This window comes from Salvelinus fontinalis, chromosome 4, assembly GCF_029448725.1.
Source record: "Salvelinus fontinalis isolate EN_2023a chromosome 4, ASM2944872v1, whole genome shotgun sequence".
Lineage (NCBI taxonomy): Eukaryota > Metazoa > Chordata > Actinopteri > Salmoniformes > Salmonidae > Salvelinus > Salvelinus fontinalis.
Genome location: NC_074668.1, coordinates 84845461 through 84856480, shown reverse-complemented (window position 1 = coordinate 84856480; position 11020 = coordinate 84845461). Strand labels below are relative to the sequence as shown.

Genomic DNA, 11020 nt, shown 5'->3' with positions numbered 1-11020 from the left:
ACCAGGGTAAGGGGCAGCACCAGGGTAAGGGGCAGCACCAGGGTAAGGGGCAGCACCAGGGTAAGGGGCAGCACCAGGGTAAGGGGCAGCACCAGGATAAGGGGCAGCACCAGGATAAGGGGCAGCTCCGGACTGAGGGACTGCAGCTCCGGACTGAGGGATGGCCCATGGCTGGCTGACGGATCTGGCTGCTCATGGCTAGCTGACGGATCTGGCTGCTCATGGCTAGCTGACGGATCTGGCTGCTCATGGCTAGCTGACGGATCTGGCTGCTCATGGCTAGCTGACGGATCTGGCTGCTCATGGCTAGCTGACGGATCTGGCTGCTCATGGCTAGCTGACGGATCTGGCTGCTCATGGCTAGCTGACGGATCTTGCTGCTCATGGCTGGCTGACGGATCTGGCTGCTCATGGCTGGCTGACGGATCTGGCTGCTCATGGCTGGCTGACGGATCTGGCTGCTCATGGCTAGCTGACGGATCTGGCTGCTCATGGCTAGCTGACGGATCTGGCTGCTCATGGCTAGCTGACGGATCTGGCTGCTCATGGCTAGCTGACGGATCTGGCTGCTCATGGCTAGCTGACGGATCTGGCTGCTCATGGCTAGCTGACGGATCTGGCTGCTCATGGCTAGCTGACGGATCTGGCTGCTCATGGCTGGCTGACGGATCTGGCTGCTCATGGCTGGCTGACGGATCTGGCTGCTCATGGCTGGCTGACGGATCTGGCTGCTCATGGCTGGCTGACGGATCTGGCTGCTCATGGCTGGCTGACGGATCTGGCTGCTCATGGCTGGCTGACGGATCTGGCTGCTCATGGCTGGCTGACGGATCTGGCTGCTCATGGCTGGCTGACGGATCTGGCTGCTCATGGCTGGCTGACGGATCTGGCTGCTCCTGTCTGGTTGGCGGCTCTGGCAGATCCTGTCTGGTTGGCGGCTCTGGCAGATCCTGTCTGGTTGGCGGCTCTGGCAGATCCTGTCTGACGGACGGCTCTAGCGGCTCCTGTCTGGCTGGCGGCTCTAGCGGCTCCTGTCTGGCGGACGGCTCAGTGGGCTCATGGCAGACGGGCGGCTTTGCAGGCTCATGGCAGACGGGCGGCTTTGCAGGCTCATTGCAGACGGATGGCTCAGATGGCGCTGGGGAGACGGATGGCTCAGATGGCGCTGGGGAGACGGATGGCTCAGATGGCGCTTGGCAGACGGGCAGTTCAGTCATCGCTGTGCAGACGGCAGACTCCTGCCGGCTGAGGCGCACTGTAGGCCTGGTGCGTGGTGCCGGGACTGGTGGCACCGGGCTGGGGACACGCATCTCAGGGCTAGTGCGGGGAGAAGGAACAGGGCATACTGGACCCTGGGAGCGCACATTAGGCCTAGTGCGTGGTGCCGGAACTGGTGGTACCGGGCTGGGGACACGCATCTCAGGGCTAGTGCGGGGAGCAGGAACAGGGCATACTGGACCCTGGGGACGCACATTAGGCCTAGTGCGTGGGGCCGGAACTGGTGGTACCGGACTGGGGACACGCATCTCAGGGCTAATGCGGGGAGCAGCAACAGGACGCACAGGACTCTGGGTACACACAGGAGGCTTGGTGCGTAATTTAGGCACTGGTGGTAAAGGGCTGGAGACACGCACCATAAGGCTAGTGCGTGGAGGAGGCACTGGTTGTACTGGGCTGGGGACCGTCACAGGAGAGTTAGTACATAGGGCTAATATAGGAGGTGCAGGACTAGGGAGGCGTACAGGAGGCCTGGTTCGTGGGACTGTCCTTTCCAGACGGTTAGCACGCACATCAGGACGAGCATGTAGAGCTGACTCAGGTAACCTCACATCCCGCACACGCTCTGTCGGGTGGATCTTGTGCCTCACGCACCAACACAGCAGCTCCCTCATTTCACTCTCTTCCAACCTCCCCAATAAATCCTTAACCGTCTCTGCATCATTCCCATTGCTCCCCTCCAATCTCAGCCCGACTGGCTCAGGTTCCCTCTTAGAGGAAGCACGGGAAGCACGGGAAGTTGACGCAGTTCTCCCATCAGGACTCGCCACATTCCTCATGAGCCCCTCCCCAAGAAATTTTTGGGTATTACTCACGGGTCTCCAGCCTTGCTTCCTTGCTGCCTCCTCATATCGCCTCCTCTCGGCTTTCGCTGCCTCCAGCTCTTCACGAGGGAGGCGATATTCTCCAGGTTGAGCCCAAGGTCCCTTTCCTTCCAATTCGTCCTCCCATCTCCAGAAATCCTGTGTAGGTAGGTCCTGTTGCCGCCTTCCATGCCGCTTGGTCCTATGGTGAGTAATTCTGTCACGATCGTGTGGCGGATTGACGGACCAAAATGCAGCAGTTGGAAAATAAGCCATCTTCTTTTATTTTAAAAGATGACAAACAATAAACACGAAACACTTTAACAAAATAACAAAACGACCGTGAAGCTACAAACGTTGTGCACATACATACAGGCTACAAACGTTCTACATAGACAATTACTCACAACCAATGAGAGCCTATGGCTACCCTAAATAAGGCTCCCAATCAGAGACAACCGAAATCAGCTGTCTCTAATTGGGAACTCATTCAGGTAACCATAGACTCTCCTAGACAACTAAACATACATAGACAACGCTAGACATCTACACTCAACACAAACCCATATACTACACCCCATAACCCCTTTACCATATAAACACCCAAAACTAACAAAACATAAACATTCCCCATGTCACACCCTGACCTAACTAAAATAATCAAGAAAACAAAGAATACTAAGGCCAGGGCGTGACACACATACAGAAGTTTCAAAACAATAAAGACATTACAAATGTTATATTATATATATACAGTGTTGTAACAATGTACAAATGGTTAAAGCACACAAGTTAAAATAAATAAGCATAAATATGGGTTGTATTTACAATGGTGTTTGTTCTTCACTGGTTGCCCTTTTCTTGTGGCAACAGGTCACAAATCTTGCTGCTGTGATGGCACACTGTGGAATTTCTCGCAGTAGATATGGGAGTTTATCAAAATTGGATTTGTTTTCAAATTCTTTGTGGATCTGTGTGATCTGAGGGAAATATGTCTCTCTAATATGGTCATACATTGGGCAGGAGGTTAGGAAGTGCAGCTCAGTTTCCACCTCATTTTGTGGGCAGTGTGCACATAGCCTGTCTTCTCTTGAGAGCCATGTCTGCCTACGGCGGCCTTTCTCAATAGCAAGGCTATGCTCACTGAGTCTGTACATAGTCAAAGCTTTCCTTAAGTTTGGGTCAATCACAGTGGTCAGGTATTCTGCCACTGTGTACTCTCTGTTTAGGGCCAAATAGCATTCTAGTTTGCTCTGTTTTTTTGTTAATTCTTTCCAATGTGTCAAGTAATAATATTTTTGTAATCTCATGATTTGGTTGGGTCTAATTGTGTTGCTGTCCTGGGGCTCTGTGGGGTGTGTTTGTGTTAGTGAACAGAGCCCCAGGACCAGCTTGCTTATCTTCTCCAGGTTCATCTCTCTGTAGGTGATGGCTTTGTTGTGGAAGGTTTGGGAATCGCTTCCTTTTAGGTGGTAGAATTTAACGGCTCTTTTCTGGATGTTGATAATTTGCCGTGTCGGCCTAATTCTGCTCTGCATGCATTATTTGGTGTTTTACGTTGTACACAGGGGATATTTTTGCAGAATTCTGCTTGATGACTCTCAATTTGGTGAATTCTTGGTTGGTGAGTGGACCCCAGACCTCACAACCATAAAGGGCAATGGGTTTTATAACTGATTCCAGTATTTTTATCCAGATCCTAATTGGTACATCGAATTTGATGTTCCTTTTAATGGCATAGAAGGTCCTTCTTGCCTAGTGTCTCAGCTCGTTCACAGCTTTGTGGAAGTTACCTGTGGCGCAGAGGTTTAGGCCGAGGTATGTATCATTTTTTGGTTTGCTCTAGGGCAACGGTGTCTAGATGGAATTTGTATTGGTGGTCCTGTATTTGCGACTGGACCTATTTTTGTCTTACTGAGATTATTATTATTTAATTTTTTAAGTCAACACAGCATGAAAAAAATGTCAATTAGAGTGTCCTAGGTGAATACGTGGTCTGTCGTATGGTAATTTGGTAAAAAGACATTTTGACGATTTCTCAGTTCTCTCTCTCTCTCTCTCTCGCGTCCTAGATATGAACATGTGGAAATAATTTATTTCTACAGGTTGTCTAAGTGCTGGTGGTCTGTGCGGCCGACTCCTAATGTAATGTTTGGGGATGTAGTAAACATCGGTGTAGTGCACGTCGTCAAGATCTCTCTCTCTCACACACACACACACACACACACACACACACACACACACACACACACACACACACACACACACACACACACACACACACACACACACACACACACACACACACACACACACACACACACACACACACACACACACACACACACACGGTCTAGAATGGTGTGGGTAATGACAAGGCACTGGGGAGACGTCCCCTATGGGCCCTGGTTAAGGATAGTGCTCTACAAAGGGAATAGGGTTCCATTTGGAACAGAGACGTTGTAGCGAGAAAAACTGTGGGAAGGTTTAAATTGTCTCTGAAGCAACGTGATAGCAACATCATCCAAAACGTGGAGAGCAGTTTCTGTTTCCACACAGAAGAAGGAAAAAGAAAACAAAATGGGTTATTATAGCTATTTGGTTCTTTCCATAAAAGCTTTAACAATATGTTGTTATTGTATTACGTTCCTGTTTTGACAAGACCTTCATATTTTACCAGAATTCAATAACACAATCTAACAAAACGTCCATTTATTATCTACAATCTAATAGCAGTAGTAGCTGAACTTGTATTACGCAAAATAGACTTCATGACCTCCATGCATTTTTATAAAATGCATCCCAAAAGAACTACAAATCCACAAAATACAGCACCCAAAAGCACTACAAATCCAACAATGCAGCCTCCAAAACACTACAAATCCAACAACACAGCATCCAAAAACAATACAACTAAAAAAAATCTAATTAATATATACAGTTGAAGTCGGAAGTTTACATACACCTTAGCCAAATATATTTAAACTCAGTTTTTCACAATTCCTGACATTTAATCCTAGTAACAATTCCCTGTTTTAGGTCAGTTAGTATTACCACTTTATTTGAAGAATGTGAAATGTCAGAATAATAGTAGAGAGAATGATTTATTTCAGCTTTTATTTTTTCCATCACATTCCCAGTGGGTCAGACGTTTACATACACCCAATTAGTATTTGGTAGCATTGCCTTTAAATTGTTTAACTTGGGTCAAACGTTTCGGGTAGCCTTCCACAAGCTTCCCAGTTTGGTGAATTTTGGCCCATTCCTCCTGACATAGCTGGTGTAACTGAGTCAGGTTTGTAGGCCTCCTTGCTCGCACACGCTTTTTCAGTTCTGCCCACAGATTTTCTACAGGATTGAGGTCAGGGCTTTCTGATTACCACTCCAATACCTTGACTTTGTTGTCCAAAAGCCATTTTGCCACAACTTTGGAAGTATGCTTGGGGTCATTGTCCATTTGGAAGACCCATTTGCGACCTAGCTTGAAACTTCCTGACTGATGTCTTGAGATGTTGCTTCAATATATCCACATAATTCCTCATGATGCCATCTATTTTGTGAAGTGCACCAGTCCCTCCTGCAGTAAAGCACCCCCACAACATGATACTGCCACCACCGTACTTCACAGTTGGGATGGTGTTCTTCGGTTTGCATGCATCCCCCTTTTTCCGCCAAACATAACCATGGTCATTATGGCCAAACAGTTATATTTTTGTTTCATCAGACCAGAGGACATTTCTCCAAAAAGTACGATCTTTGTCCCCATGTGCAGTTGCAAATCGAAGTCTGGCTTTTTATGGCGGTTTTGGAGCAGTGGGTTCTTCCTTGCTGAGCGGCCTTCCAGGTTATGTCGATATAGGACTCATTTTACTGTGGATATAGATAATTTTGTACCTGTTTCCTCCAACATCTTCACGAGGTCCTTTGCTGTTGTTCTGGGATTGATTTGCACTTTTCGCACCAAAGTACGTTCAGGAGACAGAACGCATCTCCTTCCTGAGCGGTATGACGGCTGCGTGGTCCCATGGTGTTATACTTGCATAATATTGTTTGTACAGATGAACATGGTACCTTCAGGCGTTTGGAAATTGCTCCCAAGGATGAACCAGACTTGCGGAGGTCTACAATTTATTTTCTGAGGTCTTGGCAGATTTCTTTTGATTTTCCCATGATGTCAAGCAAAGAGGCACTGAGTTTGAAGTTAGGCCTTGAAATACATACACAGATACACCTCCAATTGACTCAAAGTTGTCAATTAACCTATCAGAAGCTTCTAAAGCCATGACATCATTTTCTCAAATTTTCCAAGCTGTTTAAAGGCACAGTCAACTTAGTGTTTGTAAACTTCTGACCCACTGGAATTGTGATACAGTGAATTATAAGTGAAATAATCTGTCTGTAAACAATTGTTGGGAAAATGACTTGTGTCATGCACAAAGTAGATGTCCTAACTAGAGGTCGACCGATTAATCGGAATGGCCGATTTCAAGTTTTCATAACAATCGGAAATCTGTATTTTTGGACACCGATTTGGCTGATTTTTTTTACACCTTTATTTAATCTTTATTTAACTAGGCAAGTCAGTTAAGAACACATTCTTATTTTCAATGACGACCTAGGAACGGTGGGTTAACTACCTTGTTCAGGGGCAGAACGACAGATTTTTACCTTGTCAGCTCGAGGATTCAATCTTGCAATCTTACGGATAACTAGTCCAACGCTCTAACCACCTGCCTCTCATTGCACTCCACGAGGAGCCTGCCTGTTACGCGAATGCAGTAAGAAGCCAAGGTAAGTTGCTAGCTAGCATTAAACTTATCTTATAAAAAACAATCAATCAATCAATCATAATCACTAGTTAACTACACATGGTTGATGATATTACTAGCGTGTCCTGCGTTGCATATAATCGATGCGGTGTGCATTCGCGAAAAAGGACTGTCGTTGCTCCAACGTGTACCTAACCATAAACATCAATGCCTTTCTTAAAATCAATACACAAGTATATATATTTTAAACCTGCATATTTAGTTAATATTGCCTGCTAACATGAATTTCTTTTAACTAGGGAAATTGTGTCACTTCTCTTGCAACAGAGTCAGGGTATATGCAGCAGTTTGGGCCACCTGGCTCGTTGCGAACTGTGTGAAGACTATTTCTTCCGAACAAAGACAGCCAACTTCGCCAAACGGGGGATGATTTAGCAAAAGCGCATTTGCGAAAAAAGCACAATCGTTGCACTATTGTACCTAACCATAAACATCAATGCCTTTCTTAAAATCAATACACAGAAGTATATATTTTTAAACCTGCATATTTAGCTAAAAGAAATCCAGGTTAGCAGGCAATATTAACCAGGTGAAATTGTGTCACTTCTCTTGCGTTCATTGCACGCAGAGTCAGGGTATATGCAACAGTTTGGGCCGCTTGGCTCATTGCAAACTAATTTGCCAGAATTTTACGTAATTATGACATAACATTGAAGGTTGTGCAATGTAACAGGAATATTTAGACTTATGGGTGCCACCCGTTAGATAAAATACGGAACGGTTCCGTATTTCACTGAAAGAATAAACGTTTTGTTTTTTCGAAATGATCGTTTCCGGATTCAACCATATTAATGACATAAGGCTCGTATTTCTGTGTGTTTTTATGTTACAATTAAGTCTATGATTTGATAGAGCAGTCTGACTGAGCGATGGTAGGCACCAGCAGGCTCGTATGCATTCATTCAAACAGCACTTTCGTGCGTTTTGCCAGCAGCTCTTTGCAATGCTTCAAGCATTGTGCTGTTTATGACTTCAAGCCTATCAACTCCCGAGATTAGGCTGGTGTAACCGATGTGAAATGGCTAGCTAGTTAGCGGGGTGCGCGCTAATAGCGTTTCAAACGTCACTCGCTCTGAGACTTGGAGTAGTTGTTCCCCTTGCTCTGCATGGGTAACGCTGCTTCGAGGGTCGCTGTTGTCGTTGTGTTCCTGGTTCGAACCCAGGTAGGAGCGAGGAGAGGGATGGAAGCTATACTGTTACACTGGCAATACTAAAGTGCCTATAAGAACATCCAATAGTCAAAGGTTAATGAAATACAAATCGTATAGAGAGAAATAGTCCTATAATTCCTATAATAACTACAACCTAAAACTTCTTACCTGGGAATATTGAAGACTCACGTTAAAAGGAACCACCAGCTTTCATATATTCTAGTGTTCTGAGCAAGGAACTTAAACGTTAGCTTTCTTACATGGCACATATTCACTTTTACTTTCTTCTCCAACACTTTGTTTTTGCATTATTTCAACCAAATTGAACATGTTTCATTATTTATTTGAGGCTAAATTGATTTTATTGATGTATTATATTAAGTTAAAATAAGTGTTCGTTCTTATATTGTTGTAATTGTTGTAATTGTTGTTGTATTGTTGTAATTGTCATTATTACAAATACATTAAAAAAATCGGCCGATTAATCGCTATCACCTTTTTTTGGTCATCCGGTATCGGAGTTGAAAAATCATAATCGGTCCACCTCTAGTCCTAACCGACTTGCCAAAATTATAATTTGTTAACAAGAAATATGTGGAGTGGTTGAAAAACGAGTTTTAATGACTCCAACCTAAGTGTATGTAAACTTCCGACTTCAACTGTACATTTTTTGTATCCACTTCATGTACACATTCATTTAACATTCCTTAAAATATTTAAAACTCATGAGACATTGGGACCAAAATACACTATACATTCAAGAATGTAATGTTTTGCACTGTAGTTCTGAAGGCCGGTCGATGCTCTGTGAGCCAAACTTCTGTGAGTGTAATGTAAAACTAATCATTTTTAATATCTATTTCACTTGCATTGGCAATGTAAACATGTGTTTCTCATGCCAATAAAGCCCATTAAATTGAAATTGAATTGAAATTGAATTGAGAGAGAGAGAGAGAGAGAAAAAAAGCGCAGACAGATCGAAAAAGCAAGAGAAAAATAAACAGAGACAGACAGAGAGGGACAGACAGACCGACAGGCAGACAGAGAGACAAGACAGACACACAGAGACAGACAGACAGACAGACAGACAGACAGACAGACAGAGCAGGCCCCAACAGGAGTTTACAGAGTAGAAATGCACATTAAAACAAGGCCCAGCTGCCTGAAACGCCTCTCCTTCCAACAGATTGGAGCTAAATAAACATCAGAGAATGTGAAGAGAGCTATAAACATTGCTCAGGAAGCCATGATTTATGAAACCTACACCAGGACGACTCCTGAATACTAAACTACTGTACCACAAAGACATGGGGAAGAAGATGGCGTCAAGGGTTGGGCAGTAACTGATTACATGTCAGTTACATGTAATTTGATTACAAAAAAACTGTAACTGTAGGCAGTTACGTCACCAGCGAAAAATGTTGTAATCAGATTACAGATACTTTTGAAAAACTATACGACAACTTCTTGGAATATTTTAAAATTCAGAAAGGGTGTTTGCGAAAACATTTATTATGGCACCTTGCTGTGTTCTCAATGACATTCAATTCAGCATTGAAAAAAGGTGCAAGTTTAAGTTTGTTCCACCTGAGAGTCTGACCACAAGTCAGAGACCACTATGATGACACACCAAATGGGTTTGATGGATCTTTTTTGTCTTCTTCTAATGCCTCTTAAGGGGATGGCGTTCAATTTGGAAAAGGTTTTAATGCTCTGAGGCGTTTCAAGGGGGTCACGTCAATTCAACTCAGTCAATTGACCTTCACACAGTCTGCATGGATGGACTACTTCTCTCCTTCCTTCAAAGCTTCTGATGGACTACTTCTCTCCTTCCTTCAAAGCTTCTGATGGACTACTTCTCTCCTTCCTTCAAAGCTCCTGATGGACTACTTCTCTCCTTCCTTCAAAGCTTCTGATGGACTACTTCTCTCCTTCCTTCAAAGCTCCTGATGGACTACTTCTCTCCTTCCTTCAAAGCTTCTGATGGACTACTTCTCTCCTTCCTTCAAAGCTTCTGATGGACTACTTCTCTCCTTCCTTCAAAGCTTCTGATGGACTACTTCTCTCCTTCCTTCAAAGCTCCTGATTACATTTGAACCCTACTGACTAGAATAAGTTATGCATAGAAGTTACAAAAAGGCCTAATAAACTTGCATGTATGGTACTGAAGCTTTTGAAAATCAATTAGACCACAACCATAAAATTACTGTTTTCTAACGTACATGCAGCTGTCACTTCGACTATTGATTGATCGTTACTAAAACAATGACAAAGTACAGCCACACTTCACAGACACGGTGTAACGGGTGTCGTCGTCAGAAGAGACCAAGGCGCAGCGTTCTTAGGGTTCCACATAATTTAATCACGAAGTGAAACTGAAACAGGACAAAACAATAAAGAATACAACGACCGAACAGCTTCGATGTGCAAACTCCCTGCACACAAACAAAGAACAAGATCCCATACAGAAAGAGGAAAAGGGGCAGCCTAAGTATGATCCCCAATCAGAGACAACAATAGACAGCTGCCTCTGATTGGGAACCACTGTCACGTTCTGACCATAGTTCTTTTGTGTTTTCCTTGTTTTAGTGTTGGTCAGGACGTGATCTGAGTGGGCTTTCGATGTTGTGTGTCTAGTTTTCCATTTCTATGTTTGGCCTGATATGGTTCTCAATCAGAGGCAGGTGTTAGTCATTGTCTCTGATTGGGAACCATATTTAGGTAGCCTGTTTTCTGTTGGGTTTTGTGGGTGGTTGTCTTCTGTCTTTGTGTTCATTGCACCAGATAGGACTGTTTCGGTTAGATTCACTTTTGTTATTTTGTATTGTGTCTTGTTCAGTTGATTATTATTAAAACATGGACACATACTACGCTGCGTCTTAGTCCGATCCCTGCTACACGTCCTCTTCAGACGAAGAGGAGGAAATCTGCAGTTACAACCACACTCGGCCAGAAACAA

At 44.3% G+C, this 11020-nt stretch overlaps 1 protein-coding gene across 1 annotated transcript in view; it reads right to left on the bottom strand.

Annotated features, from left to right (window-relative positions):
• Nucleotides 1-11020, bottom strand: part of LOC129854549 (A disintegrin and metalloproteinase with thrombospondin motifs 17-like) — a 62783-nt gene that overhangs the window by 35324 nt on the left and 16439 nt on the right. The window lies entirely within an intron of this gene.